Here is an 18,405-nt window from a genome sequence, read left to right on the forward strand (position 1 = left end):
AATTATCCTATTAGATCTCTTCTGCCCAGTGAAGACTCTGTACCCACTTGCACTGGATATACTCCTTTAGGATTGCCATGGGGAATCTCTCCCCATGGATGGGAAGAGGTAAGTGGAAGATACTTTAGTTCTCAAATAGATAGATAACTGAGTTTGTGATGCCAGCTGAATGCAACAGTGGGAAGTCTTGTAGATTTCTACAGAGACTTGCAGGGAGTAGCTGCACAGTGGTCAGCGTTTTCCCATGGCTGTCTTTGCTGAAATGCTCCCAGCGCCATGTGGCAGTACAGAAAGACTGAAAATCAGTCTCAGATTGTGATTTAGGAAATAAGGAAATGATGCAGAGCTCACACACATTGGAAGCTTTTGAAAATGTGGTTTCTACATTTAGAAATGTTAGAAATGAAAAGTGGCATTCAAAATGAAAAACTATGGGAGCTTAATAAAGAACTGTGAGAAAGCAAAGAGATATAACATCTGGAAAGGCATGTACTCTGGGGTGAAGATATCTTCAGATAAGTGGTAGTGTAGACTGATGATAATCAGAGCAGAAACAGTGAAGATCAGTCTGAAGAAAAAGATTCTATTTAAACAATGTCCATGCACACAAACACAGGTGGAGTAGAGAGATCCATGGGCTACCTTCATCAAATTTAAGGGTACACCAGTAATGAGGAGAATCAGCAGATACATGGACAAACATAGGCTTGGGGGAGGATCAGCAGATCTTCTGTAGAGTTTGTAGCTAATAGCCAGTAAGCACAGGAGCTGAGGCAATCTGATTTGTGTGCTTGGGTTTCCAGAAGGCTTTCAGGAAGATCCATCACTAAAGACTTTCAAAGATAGTAAGTTGCTGAAGATCAAAGAACACATTTGCTCATGGATTAATAACTCAAAAACTGGGGAAAAATTAAGTCATAAAGGTATTGCAAAGATTTTTGAATCCTCTGTGGGAGTTATTAAATCTCTTGCTGGAGGTGGGGAAGTATCAGGTAACTATTTTGGAGAAGGTTACAGTCATACTTTCATTTAACAGCATTTCCTTCTTGAGTGACATGTGATAAATGAAAGAAATGTCTCTCAGTTGCATAAAAGGAGTATCACCTCACAGGTTCATTCAGTTTCCTCTTTTCCAGTTTCGGTCCAGTCAGGTTTTTAGTGAAAGTGATTGTGCACTGTGAAGGCTCATGTTTCCTCTGTGCTATCTAAAAACTTAAAAACTTTACTTCATGCTTCCCCCCCCCCCCCCCGTGTACTTGACTAATTCACTAATTAAAGATGCTTTGATTTTGAAAAAAGGAAACTCTTTTCATAGAATTATAGAATTGTTTAGGTTGGAAAAGACCCATAATATCATCAAGTCCACCCATTAACCCAGCACAGGCAGGTCCACCACTAAACTATACCCCTAAGCACCCGATCTACACATCTTTTAAAAACTTCCAGATCAACCTGTTCAACACTTGACAATACTTTTGGTGAAGAAATTTTTCCTAATATCCAATCTAAACATCCTCTGGTGCAACTTGAAACCATTTCCTCTTGTCCTACCACTTGTTGCTTGGGATAAGAGACTGACCCCCACATCACTACAACCTCCTTTCAGGAAGCTGTGGGGAGTGATAAGGTCTCCCCTGAACTTCCTTTTCTCCAGGCTGAACAACCCCAGTTCCTTCAGCTGTTCCTCATCACACTTGTGCTCCAGAACCTTCACCATCTCCATTGCCCTTTTCTGGACCTGCTCCAGCACCTCAATGTCTCTCTTGTCATGACTGGCCCAGAACTGAACACAGGATTCAAGGTGTGGCCTCACCAGTGCCAAGTACAGGGGGAAGATCACTGCCCTAGCCCTGCTGGCCACACTATTTCTGATACAAGCTAGGATGCTGTTGACCTCCTTGGCTGCCTGGCCATAAGCTAGATCATGTGCAGCAGCTGTCAGTCAGCCAGACCCCCAGGTCTTTTTCCTCTGGGCAGCTTTCCAGCCACTCTTCCCCAAGCCTGTAGTGTTCCATGGGGTTGTTGTGGCCCAAGTGCAGAACCAGGCACTGAGCCTTGTTGAACCACCTACACTTATTCTTGGTCCATCAATGCAGCCTGCCCAGATCCCTCTGCAAACTCTTCCTACCCTCCAGCAGATCAACACTGCCACCCAGCTTGGTGTCATCTGCAAACTTACTGAGGGCGCACTCGATCCCCTCATCCAGAGCTTTGATAAAGACATTAAACAGTACTGGCCCCAGTACTGATCCCTGTGGAACACCACTTGTGACCAGCTGCCAACTCTACTTAACTACATTCACCATCACTCTTTGGGCCTGGCTACCCAGCCAGTTTTTAACTCTGTGAAGCATATACCCATCCAAAACATGAGCAGCCAGTTTCTCCAGGAGAATGCTGTAGAAAATGGTGTCAAAAGCTTGACTGAACTCTAGGTAGACTGCATCCGCACCCTTTCCCTCATCCACCAAGTGGGTCACCTTATCACAGAAGGAGATCAGATTGGTCAAGCAGGACCTGCCTTTCATAAACCCATGCTGACTGGGCCTGATAACCTGGTTGTCCTGTACATGCCAGTTATGGCACTCAAGATGATGTGCTACATAACCTTTCCTGACACTGAGGTCAGGCGTGTAGTTCCCCAGATCCTCTTTCTAGCCCTTCTTGTAGATGGGCATCACATTTGCTAATTTCCAGTCAACCAGCACCTCCCCGGCTAGCCAGGATCACTGATAAATTTGAGCTGTTGAAGACAAATACAATAATACTGAAAGTTGACCTGGCTGGGGATCACAGTAACAAGTATGCACTGATATGTCCCGTATCTCAGGACAGGAAAGCACCCTGCATGCAGGACAGCCTCTGGAGCTGTAGAGATCAACACCTCTGCAGCTCTGCTTGAGATAGAAGTCTGTGCTGCAACATTCTCTCGTGGCCTCTGCCCCTTTGAATGAAGACTACCTAGGCCCTGGTGTCTCCCAAGGGTCTCCAACTTGCTGGTATACATGAGGTTTAGAGGCTGTTGTAATGAGCATCCCTCTGTGAGGATTTCTCTCAGGTGAGCCTTCTGCTGGTCAGTGCCAGTCATGCCCCAGGTGCTATAGAACGTGGTGCATTGATTGGCCACATCCTGATACATCAGGGCCCACAGTATAAGTGCTCATGCATGGACCCAGTCTGTCCTCCAGCTGCAGGAGGAGTGGTAGGAAGTCACTGACTTGTGTATTTGGGACCTCTTGGGCTGGCTGGTGGTGCGGTGCCCAGAAATACTGTTTGGGCCACTTCCACAGGTTGAAACAGGGGTTTCAAACTCTGCTTTGGTTTCAGAACAGGTGAGGGCAGGGGACCCAAGTTATGTCCTTGATGCTGAGGAGGCTGCAATGAGAGGCAGAAGAGCTCAGGCTCCACTGACTTCCTCACTGTGAGCTATAATGAATGCAAACCAATCATCTCTCAATGAAAATGTCAAGAACAATTAAAAAAAACCCCTCAGATACATGTTTTGTTATTAAAATAAATCCATGAAAATTGAAGTAGGTTGTGACAAAAACTTTCAAAATGTGTTCTCTTCTTTTGTGCAGCCTACATTGTGGAGCTAAAAATTATACATATATTTCAGTGTTGCTATGGTTACTGGTACTATTCTTCTGACACTTCAGGGGAAATTAATTGTGGTAAGGAGTCGCCTGTATACAGGAGATAACCTCAGACCTTCATGATGGTTTAATTTATATTGGTCGTATTTCAAACTTTCATGGCCTAACCTGCGCTTAGCTGAAGTAGCTGTAGTTTCATTTTTCTGTCTTTGTACAGACAAGTTTAAACTTAAACTGAGAATGTTGAAAGTTTTGGCCTGAACTCCCAAAAGACAGATTCTTTCTTTCATTTACTATTGCTCCCCAACATCCCATGAGATAAATACCTTGCTGGTAAACTTTCCCATTTATTTTTTGTTGAATTCCATATATATAAGTATGCAGAAGGTATCTTTTGTAGTAAGGATGATCTGACAACCAAAAATATTTGTTCTTTGAAGCCTTTTTCCATCCCCTTTCTCCAAGCCCTACACTGATTCCATGTGGTATTTGCTGTGAACCTAGCACCACAGGGTAATTCAGGCTGGAAGAGACCTGAGGAGGCCTCTGGTCTAACCTCCTGCTCCCAGCATGGTCAACTCGGAGGTCAGACCAGGGGGCTCGGTTGCAACTTGAAAACCTCAGAAGATGAAGAGTTGGCTCCTGCCCTACAAAGGCTGTGACTTCCACATACAGGAGAGATACAAAGGCAGAAAATGAGCCAAGTCACAGTATGGGGTTAGGGCCACATGAAGAGCTCATGGCAGAGCCAGGAGCAAAGGCCTTATCTCTGGTACTCAAGGCAAAAGAAGTCAACAAACTGTTCCGTCGACACTAATTTTATGTAGTTTCCAGTTTCTCTAGAAGCAACACAGCTATGCTGCCCTTCACTGTAGGCAGGCTTCTCTCTGGGGTGGTGTCCATCATTGGGGCATGCAGTGATAGCTTTGGTGCCAACACCAAAGCTATGTGTTCAGACACATTTAGCTTGTTGACCTGCTGAATTCATTAAAGCAGACATGGTTCTGCATTCATCTTCCTACCTGGTTGTACTACACAGAGTGACTTATGGCTGTTAGCACATGATGGTGGAGGGATGCCACCAGGAAGGGAAGAGGTTCTGCTGCTTCACAATAATGCCTTTCAGCAATGAACTACAAATGGTTTCAGGTGAGTGATTTCAAATAAAGAGAGATGCAGAAGTCGCCTTGTTCTTATACGTTTGTGCTGATGACACTGAGTTTAAGCTAATGTGTTAGCTGTGTTCAGAGCCTACTCGTGGTAGCTTAGAGCTAACACGTATCTTGTCCTTCAGTTCGCTAATGAGACCGTTTGTTTCTCAGCTGGAGAAAGTGAAATCATGTACACTGATTTAAGGCTAATACAATAGTGTAGGGACATTTTAACTTTATCTAAACCTAGTTTAGCTTAAATCAAATGGGTAGTTGTTTGAATTCTCACACACAATATTTGCATTGTTTTCATCTGGAAATCACTCTAGCTAAATCAGGGCATCCCCTGGTGTGATATAATGAGGTGTCTCCTCAGATGAGTTACACTGATACAAAGAAGTCATACACAAATGGTCAGTGCAGCATAAAACTGTCTGTAAACAGCCTTAAGGCACAGGAGATTAAGATAGCCTGCTAAGGGATTTGCACTGGTTTAATTAATTTGGTTTGTTAACTGAATTCCATTAAAGTGCAGAATAAAATTATTTTAGACAAACCCTCAAGCGCTGATCTTCCGTTTGGACCTGCCAGTAGCACTGGCTGAACTGCTTGTGGTGAACACTTCATTTGAAACAGCGCAGTATTGGTCATTGCCAGACTATTAGTGAGTGTGACCCAATTTGCCAGTTTCCCTGAAGAGCGGTTTTGAGGCCTGATGATGAGGTCATCTCTTATTTATGGTCTCTGAGCTCACAAACTATGGCTCAGCTTGTAAGACCCAAGTTCTCTTTGAATAATCTATCTAAGGGGCTATGAACTGATAGATTCTTGGCTGAGCAAAACATTTTTTTTCCTCCTCTGCCTTGAGATCCATGTGCCCTATGCTCACTGCCATAATGCACCTGTAGGGCTGGTTCACACAGCAGCTTGGAGTACTCCGATTGTGGCTGCTCCAAGACCAAGGAGAATTAGAGGGGAAGAGTGGGAAAGCAAGTGGAACATACTGGCTGAAGTCAGGAAATGCAGCTTTGTCAGTGTCACTTCTAGGCACCATGTTAATGTTAGGTGGCTGTGCCTTGTCTGAGCAAAAGCTGTGGGCTATGATGGCTGATCCTGAAACATGGTGTGATGCTGTAATCTGGACTGGAAGAGCCATAAAAGGGGATTTTCTCTAGAAACTAGTGTTAAGATCTGGTATAGAGAGAAAACCTCATGTTCTAATTCGCTGGGTCACTTTGTTTCCACTGCTCTTTGCTTGTTCCATGTTTGAAAACCAACCGACCAACCAAAACTGCAGGAGTTTTGGACAAAAGGGTAAGTCACTGTAACTGGGATAGGTGTGAGGTACAGAACAGTTATTTCTTTGAATTGCATGCTTATAAAACGCAAGAAAGGACCTTTACACAACCTAAAAGCATACAGATTTAATGTAACTTGGTTAAGCTTTGTATGAATGGTACATAGAATCATAGAATAGTTAGGGTTGGAAGGGACCTTAAGATCATCAAGTTCCAACCACACTGCCATGGGCAGGAACACCTCACACTAAACCCTGCCACCCAAGGCTTCGTCCAACCTGGTCTTGAACACTGCTAGGGATGAAGCATTCACAACTTCCCTGGGCAACCCATTCCAGTGCCTCACCACCCTCACAGTAAAGAACTTCCTCCTTATATCCAATCTAAACTTCCCTTGTTTAAGTTTTAACCCATTACCCCTTGTCCTATCACTACACTCCCTAATGAAGAGTCCCTCCCCAGCATCCCTATAGGCCCCCTTCAGATACTGGAAGGCTGCTATGAGGTCTCCATGCAGCCTGCTCTTTGCCTGGCTGAACAGCCCAAACTTTCTCAGCCTGTGTTCATACGGGAGGTACTCCAGCCCCCTGATCATCCTTGTGGCCCTTCTCTGGACTTGTTCCAACACTTCCATGTCCTTTTTATGCTGAGGACACCAGAACTGCACACAATACTCCAGGTGAGGTCTCACAAGAGCAGAGTAGAGGGAAAGGATCACCTCCTTCGACCTGCTGGTCACGCTCCTTTTGATGCAGCCCAGGATACGGTTGGCTTTCTGGGCTGGGAGTGCACACTGCCTGCTCATGTTCATTTTCTCATCAACCAACACCCCCAAGTCCTTCTCTGCCCAACCTGTACATGTGCCTGTGAAATTCACCTGGCCTTTTCAAGGTCCTCCCCTTTATCCCAGAGAACTGATGAAAAGACTGTCTGAGCTCCAGACCCCCTAATCACCTCTCCCAGGGCTGTGTAGTCCTTAAGATTCTCTGGGCTACTGCTATCTATATCACTAGCACCCACATGGATAACTAGAAGTGGGTAATAGTCAGTGGGACTTAACTAGGCCAGGCAGCCTCTCAGCAACATCCCTGATCTGTGCCCCTGGCAGGCAACACACCTCCCTTGAGACTGGGTCAGGCCGACAGATGGGTGCCTCTGTGCTTTTTAAAGTAGAGGACCCTGCTATTACGACGCGCCGCTTTTTCCTGGCAGCACCGGTAGTGATCCTGTTTACCAGTGCATCAGCTGGTTGCTCATGGTGCGAGGGTGTTTCCTCATAAGCCCCGTGCAGGACAGGGTGGGGACAACAGATTTAGGAAGAAGCCCCTTGCTTTTGATTGTCCTTTTCCTCCTTTTTTTTTTTTTTCCCAGCTTCCCGGGTTAATGCCCTTCTTTCCTCCATGAGCTCCAATGGACTCTTGAGGCCCCTGCCCAGTTTGGGCCTGGAGCAAGCAGTGCTGCTTCCTCTCAGCTTCCCTGACATCTCGCAGCCTATTGACAGCGTCCCGCAGCTCAGCCCCTGCTGCAGGAGGACCTGCACCTGGGAGCACCGAGTGCAGCCCTGCCCATTGTGCACCCTCCCCTCACCAGACCAGTGCAGGCACTCTCTGCCCCCCGAGCTCTGCGCTGCAGCCTCCCCTCTCATCGGCTCTGTCTGGTGCCGACGCTGCCACCGCCGGGGCAGCCAGAGCAGAGCCCCCGGACCGGGCCCTGGTCACCAGGGGAGCGCCCGCCTGCCCGCGCAAAGTGCCGCGGCCCCTCCACGCCCTGACTGACGTGACTCGCCCTGTTCCCTCGCTCCCTGGGGCGGGTCCCTCCTGGCACCGCCCCCTGCGAGTGCCCGCTCGCCTCAGCGGAGCTGCCGGCTCCTGGTCAGGTCCCGTCGAGGACTCGAGGCTCCCTCGGTGGCTCTTGTTGCTCTGAGTTGAGGCTCCTGGACGCGGTGCTTCCCACGCACGCTCAGGTGTTGAAGGCGTCCTCTCTGAAGCTGTTCACCTCAGAAATTCGGTCACTGACCCTTCCATATCCTTCTCAGGTGTGCTCGCTGAATAAGTGACCTCTTTCCAGGGCAGCGCATCTCCTGGGATGCCTCGTGGTGGTGCCATGAAGAAAGAGACTTGAAACATGCCGGGAAACACAGCCCCTTCAAACAGCCTGGCTCGGTGAGAAGGGAGCAGAGGGCCTTCATCGGGGGCAAGGTTGTGTTACATCTTGGCATGCCTGTTTGGTGCAAAGTGGGAAATACCTGGCATGAAATGGCTGATAACCATGTTTCATGTGCCTGCAGCTCCGAGGTGCCACCAAGATGATGTGAAATCCTTTCCCTGCCCTAGTCAGACCCATGGCAGGGGGGTTGGAACTAGATGATCTTAAGGTCCTTTCCAACCCTAACTATTATATGATTCTATTATTTCATCAATTGAGGGAGAGATGCCAAGAGGAGTGTAGGAGCTGGACAAGTTGGGTATCTCCTCACACCAGTGATACTGGCTTCCTTTGGGTCAAGGGCTGGCTGTAAACAGGGCTGAGTTCTTCACCTGCAAGGGGCTTATGCTCTGTTGGCTTGGGGACGGGCTGTGCTTCTGGCTGTGGCATGTCGGCTGAGGAAATACATCAGCCCTTCCTTGGAAATTTTGCCCATCTGGGTCTTTTTTTTTTTTTTTTTTTTGGCACTCTGCAAGATGCACACGTGGCTGCACTCCTGTGCCAGCATTACCGCTGCAGGCATCCCAGGACCCCTGGGCCTTTCTGCAGTGGTGCCTGCCCCAGGCAGGGCTCACGGGTGGGTGCTCGGGTGGGCAACTCCGGGCAAAAGGGCGGCTAGGTGGGTCCTCCTGCGCCCCGGGCGTTGCTCCCACCGCTCAGTGGCGGGTCTCTCGGGCAGGGCACCGCGCAGAAAAAGCAGGTTTGACGTCTAACGGGGTGGTTTGGACTTTATTTTTTCAGCTTTTAAGACAGCACCGTCCAGCGGGCTCCGTGAGCATTGCGGACTGCCGAAGGGGATTCTCAGTGCCGGGGCTGGAGAGCGGCCAGCGCGGCGGCGTTGTCCGCACCAACCGCCGGCTCCGGGATGCTGCTGTCCGGCCCCGGGGATGCTGCACTGCGGCCTTGGGATGCTCCGGCTGGTCCTGGGGACTTCGTGGCCTCAAACCAGCTAACGGTCTCAGTGCAAGCACTACTCCCCAGCATGCTGCATGGATTACTGCTCCCTGTATCCTTTCTTCAGAGATTTCAATACATCATTCAAACTGGCATGGGACGGTATTAATAATTCTCCCCAGTTACACTTTTTTTTTCCCTTAATTTTATTTTTGGCTGTGGTGGCTTTCTAGTGCTACTCCCTACTCACCCCAGCCTCAGGCAGTGTTTTGCTCAGGGTTTTAATCTCTCCCTAATCCCCAGAAATGGTGAAGAGGAGAGGGAGAAGGAAGAGGGAGGGAGATGGAGAGGAGAAGCTGAAATTCTGGAGATGTACCAATGCAGATGCCACAGATGGAAGGGAGTGCTAAAGTCCAGAGGCCTGTGCAGTGCTCCCATGCTTGCAGAAGTGTTAGGCAAGATATAGTATAATAGTTGCAGGGTCAGAGGACAGAAAAGACAAGAGCTAATCACTGAAAAAAAACAAAGTGAAAGCGCTGAGCTACGTAATGTTATTTTGAAGTTGTCTCTGCTTTGGGTGGACAGTGGACTATGTGACCAGCAGAGGTCCACTGCAGTCCAAACTATTCTGTGATTCTAATTCTGCTCTATTTCTGCATTTTAAGAGAACAACATTCTCCTTTGGTGATGTAGGTCTTTTGGGAATCATATTACTGGAATTAGCATCGTAAATCTGACCAGTTACTTGTCTAAAGTATTGACACATCTGTCTGCAGTATGAGCACATTTTGAATGTTACTGGGGTCATGTCCTTCCTTGGAATTACAGGATGTTTTCTGACAGCTTTGGAAAAGAAAGACTATACTGCAGGGTCTGACTACCAAATTCGGGCTTTGCCCATTAACTGCATTCTTGAAACTATATTTTAAGACGTAGAGAAATGTATTTGCTGGTCACAAAACGGAAGCCATGCAGGGCAGAAATTAAACATTTTAGATTTGAGGGAGAAGGACAATGGATATTTCCCAGCTCTGCAGATTTTGCGATAGTAGTGCTGTTCCATAAGAGCAAGAAGAGCTGCAGATTTCCAGAAAGACAGCAAGTGCATGTTCCAGGAACACTTAAAGTGTAACAGTTGACTTTCTCAAGAGGAACTGCAAGGTCAGTTAGAGCCTTCTGTTAGCACAAGCAGCATGTAGAGGGAAGTCTTAGTTAATGTTTGAAATCAGTTAGATTTAAGAGCACAAAGTGGAGGTGATATTCTTTGTCTCCCTTCCCTGCTGGAGAAATGATCCTGCCAATGATTTTTATCTCCTGCAGGGATTCAGGGTTATGCATGGGGATTTGAGGGTGCAGTGACCGAGCAGCTATCAGTGCAAGCTGATGAGAGCTAACAGCAATGGAGCTGGGCCTGCTCAGTCCCACTCTCCTTCCCTGTGCCCACAGTGGGTATGGGGTTTACAGCTTCTTTCCCATTTCACAGCATGATTGGAAATAGCTGCATATGCAGAAGTTTATAGAGACATCAGAAAAAGATACCACTGTGCTTATTCTGCATAACTGAGATGTATGAGGTGGGGAGAGGGAAACAAAACCCTGAGAGAAAGACCACATCTGTGCCTGGCTGCAGCATTACACAGCCATGGCACCCCCTGAGCACTAAAAGCACATTTGCCTTTCAGTAACTTCTGCATTATTAACGCTCAGGAAGGAAAGGGCGCGCTTTGCAGAGACTCGTGATGTGGGGCACAGCAGATGCCTAGATGTGAGACCACACCAACTATCAAGGCAGGACCACACTGGACCCACCAGCCTCACCAGCTTTGCCTCTCCAGTGGCTGGCTTTTCCTTGGGGTGATGTGTGCCCACCCCAGCATCCCCCTGTGTGCCCACCAGGGCAGAGCAGCACCCTGAGAAGCAGCTTGGGGAAGGACCTGACATGACATGGCAACTGGTTCCCAGCACCCGTGGCAGGTCCTGCATCCTCTGTGTGCTGCTGAACTTGAAGCTTGAGAAGAAGCAGAATTACTGAATTTAAAAAAAAAAGAAATCCCCTCAAAAGCAATATAAAGGAAAGGATTTGCACTCCCCCCTGTCTTGTAATATAACCATGAAGTGGAACCATTTTGCATATTTATACTCTTACTCTACAAGAACCTGCTGAATATTTATTACTGTAACGTCTCTTGCGCCTTTCTTTCTGTTCATAAACAGCTCAATACCAGTGATTTAAGCATTCATTGCTTTAAACTGAAGCCAGTAGTTACTGAAAGAAAGTGCTTATTCCGCACAAGATCCCCACATCTTCCGCAGAAAAGGTGATTAAGGGATAACTGTAATGCAGGGGTTCTAGAATATGATAATGATGCCTTTGGGAATGAGCCATAATTAATTACCTGCCTTAGAGTGATTTTATTGTCACTGGTGGGTTTCAGACAAGCCAGATCCCAGGTGCAGGTGTCCTTTTCTTTGTAAGAGGAGAAGCATCTGTATAGTTGAACACAGCATTTCCCAGTTGGGCGTCCTGGAGCTTCGCAAGTTAAGCATAAGGACTTTACATGTTTTTATGTAGGCAAGGAAAGAACCAAATGGGTGGATGTAAAAAATTGTAAGTAAACATTCAAAGCTGAAGCCTTTGTTTGTTTGGTTTTTTTTTGTTTTGTTTTGTTTTTTTTTCCTTTGGAAGTGAGAACTGCACAAACATGTTGATGCTTTTTTCCCCAAAAGTGGTAGTTTGCTTTGTTAGGAAAACAACTTTATGCTCACTCCTTTGCTTGGGCTTCACACTGTTGTGAATATGCATCAGTAAGTCCTTCTCAGCCAGATCTGGTGGATGGGTAGGCCAATGAAGACACCCAGACCATGGAGCATGTGCTTAGAGCTGAAACTGACATGAACACCTGTCCTGAGCTGCTGATTCCTGGGGAGGCAGCACTTCAGTGGTGGAGCTGAGCTGGCCATAGGAACACTCCTGCTCTGGATCCTGCTGGCGCAGCTCCTAAAGGGGTACTTATCCTGGTCACTCCTTCAGAGCTGTGACCTACATTAGCGTGAGTCTGTAATGAGAAAATTTTGCATCCATCTTGTCGAAATTTGTCTTTTCAGAATGCATTTGGCTTTTATTTTGGGGTTGTTGTACTAGGTTTGCTTGTATTTTGTTTTCACACAGGATGGTAAGAGGAGAATTGGTGTAAAAGACAGGCCAGAGGATCCACACAAGGACTATGACTGTTCTTGGCTGTCTATTCAGACAGACTGGTCATTGTTTCTTGTCTTAATTTCCTCAGGAAGAGAGGTTTATGGGACCATGTCATTGCTCTCTTCCTTTGTTTCTCTCACCCTAGTAACTTTTGGATCTAGTTTCAACCATGCTGGACAGGAAGGTAGATGTATCAAATAAGTAAGGTGAAATGTCAGCATGTATTGAGCAAAAATAGCTGGAGAGTCTTGCTTTCTTATGGAGAAAAAAACCAAGGGGGTCCTGCCTTATTAGACACCAGAGAACCCAGCCCATGTGATTGGGATTGACAGGGGAGTGCTATATACTGGGACACACTGGTTCCACTGCTAACACTGGCATTAAGTCAGTTCAGCAGTGGGAAGATACAACCCAGACCACATCCAGTCACTTGCCAGCAGGGCACCTCTCTGAGCACTGAGTCCTAGTCTCTGCTGTGGTTCATGGATGAGTACTTCAGGCAGTAGGGATTCAGAGGAAGGTCTGGTCCCACTGCCTGAACTGAGACAGTCGATGCCTGTGACACCAATGCCTTCATCAGCATCCTGTGAGAGAGACTGCTGGCCCCTCACAGGGTGACTGGATGGTGCCATCTCAGGCCAGCCATCCCACCACAGATGTGGTCTGTGGTGGTGACATGGTGCACGGGTTAGCTGTACCCATTTTTCTTAGAAGGGGGATAGAGACAAGTGGTGGCACAGTGTCTTTCTGTGCTCTAGAGGGAATTATCCAGGGGTAGAGCAGTTGGTGTCATCTATCTGGACTTGTGTAAAGCATTCGACACTGTCCCACACGACATCCTTTTCTCTAAATTGGAGAGACATCAATTTGATGGATGGACCACTCGGTGGATAAAGAACTGGCTGGATGGCCACATGCAAAGAGTTGTGGTCAATGGCTCAATGTCCAGCTGGAGACCAGTAACGAGTGGTGTCCCTCACGGATCGGTGTTGGGATCGGTCTTGTTCAACATCTTCATCGCTGACATGGACAGTGGGATTGAGTGCGCCCTCAGCAAGTTTGCCGATGACACCAAGCTGTGTGGTTCTGTTGATATGCTGGAGGGAAGGAATGCCATCCAGAGGGACCTTGACACACTTGTGAGGTGGGCTGATGCCAACCTCATGAAGTTTAACCATGCCAAGTGCAAGGTCCTACACCTGGGTCAGAGCAATCCCAGGCACAGCTACAGGTTGGGCAGAGAAGAGATTCAGAGCAGCCCTGCAGAGAAGGACTTGGGGGTGTTGGTTGATGAGAAAATGAACATGAGCAGGCTTCAATGTGCACTCCCAGCCCAGAAAGCCAACCGTATCCCGGGCTGCATCAAAAGGAGTGTGACCAGCAGGTCGAAGGAGGTGATCCTGCCCCTCTACTCTGCTCTTGTGAGACCTCACCTGGAGTATTGTGTGCAGTTCTGGTGTCCTCAGCATAAAAAGGACATGGAAGTGTTGGAACAAGTCCAGAGAAGGGCCACAAGGATGATCAGGGGACTGGAGCACCTCCTGTATGAAGATAGGCTGAGAAAGTTGGGGCTGTTCATCCTGGAGAAGAGCAGGCTGCATGGAGACCTCATAGCAGCCTTCCAGTATCTGCAGGGGGCCTATAGGGATGCTGGGAAGGGACTCTTCATTAGGGACTGTAGTGATAGGACAAGGGGTAACGGGTTAAAACTTAAACAGGGGTAGTTTAGATTGGATATAAGGAGGAAATTCTTTCCTGTGAGGGTGGTGAGGCCCTGGAATGGGTTGCCCAGGGAAGTTGTGAATGCTCCATCCCTGGCAGTGTTCAAGACCAGGTTGGACAAGGCCTTGGATGGCATGGTTTAGTGTGAGGTGTCCCTGCCCATGGCAGTGTGGTTGGAACTTGATGATCTTAAGGTCCCTTCCAACCCTAACTATCCTATGATTCTATGATTCTATGATTCTATGATTTAGAATGTGCTATTGCAGAGAAACAGCACAAAAAGCTGTTAGTACTATCACCCTTTTCAGAAAAACGGGTTAGGGTTTTAATATGATGTTCACCTTCTTTTCCCCAAGCCAGTTGCAGAACTGAGCCAGATGGGTGCAGTCTGTATTGACAGGGGACTCGCTTTCTAAGAAAGGGTTTTGTTCATCTATCCATCTGCTTAGTATCCGTGCAATAGTGAAATGGAACAGGTTTTGCATATTTATACCCTTGCTCAGCCTGCAGCGCTGTGAGAACCAAATGACACAATCACAGGGAAGTTTGCCCACTTAGAAATGCTCCAGCAACCATAGCAGAATAAATGTGAATGGAATGTCATCATTTAATTGTTTTTAACCAATAGTAGAGCTTGGCAGATTCTGCAAAGAAGTATCCATCAGTGTTAGCTCAAACAAAAATTGTGCTTTTGCTTTGATATTCCCTCTCCTTTTTGATGGTGTTCTGAGAATATGCACAGAAATGATTTGTGCAGCTGAATGCATGTGTGGTGTGGAGAGGCCATTCTACAGAAGGGACGGTGGCCTTGTGATTGAAGTGCTGTTGCAAACTTTCTCTGTGACCTTGAGCAAGTAATTTCAGTGGAGCATTTTGGAGCACTGGGCCATCAGTTAGAATCTGGGTCCTAGAACCTACCTTGTGCCTTTGAAAAATTTTGCCCTGTATGTATCTAAATAGTTTCAATTCCCCTTCTGCAAAATTTGGATAATCACATTTCCTTCTTCTCATCTATAATTTGTGTTGTCTATTTACACCACAGACTGTTGTAGGCAGAGGCTGTCTCTACCAATGTGCTTCTGGGGCTCACAGAGCAGCTCTGAGACCTCTAGAAAACTGCTGTTGCAGAAGTAAATCTGCATAGAGTGAAAAACCTTTCCAAGATTCCTGAAATGGCATCTCCAGACTCCCTTGATTTCCTGGTAGCTGTGTGTCATTCCAAGCAGGGAGCAGAGGGCATGGAAGCATGCCTTGCCAGGTCTGTGTGATCCCTATTGGCTCCTCCTGGGCTGTGATGTCTCAGGCACCACCTCCAGGCTCTGCATCCACCATGGCTAAAAGGTCTGGAATCCTGGAGGTCCAGAAAGATCAAAGCAGCTGACACAGCGGTTTTTTACCCCACATAAATACAGTATGTTCACATGCCGTATTGAAGAGGAAAGTGCAAGATAGGGCTTAAGACAGGACAGCTTTTCCCAGAGTGAGAGTGACTGTGAATAGCTCACCAAAAGTGCAGAGACGACCAGAGGTAGTCTCAGGGGTTTTGAACCATTCTCATTAAGTGACAGGTTAAATTACTTCTGTGGGTAGTTCCCAGATATAGGGAAGGGCTGTCTGAACCTGCTAAAATGTTGGCTACTGGCTGCCATTGTGTAAATGGACGCTATAGCTAACTGGAAAATGACTTCATGCTGCGGCAGATTATGTATTACGCACCTTTGTGTATGCTCAAGATCCACGGTCATTTATGTGTTCAAAAGAGATTATGTTGGACAGAGGCACAGTGAACACTGTGTGTGGAGGCAGAACTGTCACTTTAAAAAAAAAACTTCTGTAGCATAAAAAAGAAATTCTAAAACTATCTCCCAAGCCAAATAAAATCTGTAATCTCTCCTTTACTTGGCAGGCTCAAAGGCCAGTGCAAGTCAAGGCTGAATGGAAGTGCAAGGGTTTCCCACAGCAACACACTTTCAGGACCAGATCTACTATGCCATGAAGGGCAGGGGACCTGAGCTTCCATGAGAGTGACCTCAGCCTGGCTGTCATGTTTGCAGTTGCTATCCCTCCAGCTCGCCCTATTTGGGCAGCATTTGGCAGAGAGAAAGGTGGTGAGTAGGACATATGCAGCTCTGCTCCTTTCCATGTTGGGGTTTTCCCCCTAACCTTTGAGCTGGTAGTGATGCCATGTCAACACCTACCTCTGCCTGCAGTGTTATCTGGTTTGTGGGGCAAGGTTTTGGTAGCAGGGGGCTACAGGGGTGGCTTCTGTGAGAAGCTGCTGGAAGCATCCCCCATGTCCAATAGAGCCAATGCCAGCAGGTTCCGAGATGGACCCGCCTCTAGTCAAGGCTGAGCCCATCAGCGACAGTCGTAGCTCTTCTAGATAACATAGGTAAGAAGGGAAAACACCCCTGTGCAATATCAATTGCAAATGGAGAAGAGAGGAGTAAGAGTATATGAGAGAAATAACTCTAGAGACACCCAGGTCTGTGCAGAAGGAGGGGAGGAGGTGCTCTGGGCACTGGAGCAGAGATTCCTCTGCAGCCGGTGGTGCAGACTATGGTGAGGCAGGCTGTGCCCCTGCAGCACATGGAGGTCCATGGTGGAGGACCTGGCAGGACTTGTGCCCCGGTGGAGAGAGGAGCCCACACTGGAACAAGTTTGCTGCAGGACTTCTGACCCCATGGCGGACCCATGATGGAGCAGCCTGAAGGACTGCACCCTGTGGAAGGGACCAAGTTGAGTCTGTTTTGCCAGTGATGATAACTGCTGAGTGATCTCTCCCTGTCCTTACCTTGACCCACAAGCCTTTGGCTGTATTTTCTCTCTCCTGTCCAGCTAAGGATGGCAGTGACAGAGCTGATTTTGTGGGCACCTGGTGTCCAGCCAGGGTCAACCCACCACAGTGTCCTTCCCTGGCTCTGCTCTGCAGATGTCTCACAGCTTCTATGATGCTGTGCAACAACAAATGCTGTATCAGAGCTGGGCTTTGGGGCCATGGGTACAGGCAGTTTGCCCTGGCCACAGATGTGGAGGTGAAAGCTGGGGTTGTGAACAGAGGTTGGAGCTCCTGGCATCCATAGCCTGATACTATTTGATTGTGGATGCCATCCCCACACGTTGTATTAGGGCTTGGTACTGGGCTGAGCCTCCCCTGGCAGTTCTGCCTAATGGGCTGCAGCCAGCAGCCAGGATAAGGGTCTCCACAAGTCCTGAGGAGTCAGCCTTGCTCCACTCTGTCATCCATGTGGGACATGATGCTGCTCTTCTCCCAGGCCTGGAGTTGCCCTGTTATGTCATGCTCTCCACAGCAAGAAGGTGGGGAGCAGTCAGAGGGGAGGGGAGTAACCTGGTGGCTCCACATGAGCTAGCCTGGGATCAGCCCTGGCCCTGGCCCAGGGGTCAATATCTCCCCCAGGAATCCCTTTGGCAGGGCTGCAGCCACAGCCTGCTGCTGCATGGCTCTTCCAAAGACTCAGTCCTCTGGCAAACCAAAGCATCAGATCCAGGATGCTGAGTCTGTCTTGCAATTGTGCTCACAGATGCTTGTTGCTGATCTGGATCCTTATTTCAGGTTTCTGCTGTATCAGCTCTTCTAAGCTGTCTGTTGCATCCTGCCTGGGCTCACTCCCAGACTGATGCAGGTGGTAGGATCTCTGCTTCAGCAGCACACGTTTCTGCCTCTGTTCCTTCATCGATCTTTTATTTTAAACCTGTCTTTCCCTTTTCTCTCCAACCCCTCCCTCTACCACTTTTAGTATACTTGTTAATGTAGCTGCAACTTTCCACAAAGCCCAAAGCAACCTTGATAAATCGTCTTGACTTTAGTGCTGTCCTGGCAGACTGTAAATGCTTTCCCTGTGTCTTCCGGAGCACTTTTGCTCATGAGTTCACCAGCTGCCATGGCTGGGCTCATACCGCAAGACCCAAATCCTAAACTTTGCTGTGGAGTCTATCTTTCCCCCTGTGAGCAGTCTTGTTTGCATCTGGGTTGTGGTGCAGTGAGATCTGAGCCTTCCACTGGGGTCACAGTGTTTGGGCACCCTTCAGCCCATGCAAGGATGTGTCTCAAGCAGGACTCACACAGCTCCAAAGGCCAAAGCTAGTTTTTGCTAGCTAACACACACAGCGTAGCTGGGGCTTAAGGATCACAGGGAGCTCACCAGCCCTATACACAACCCCAGTGCCTTGCTGGCTGCGCAGGCACCACCTCACAGGGAGAAGAGTTGGTCTCTGCAGCCCCAGCACATCCTCAATGGTGTTTCCTTATTTCACCTCCCTGTTTGCTTCTTGATGGTTCCTTCCCACAGTGGGGTTTTACTCATGAGCCCTTGAGCTAT

Source organism: Pezoporus occidentalis, unplaced genomic scaffold (assembly GCF_034315485.1).
Source record: "Pezoporus occidentalis ecotype Australia unplaced genomic scaffold, CSIRO_AGI_Poc_V1 ctg18, whole genome shotgun sequence".
In the NCBI taxonomy this organism is placed as follows: domain Eukaryota; kingdom Metazoa; phylum Chordata; class Aves; order Psittaciformes; family Psittacidae; genus Pezoporus; species Pezoporus occidentalis.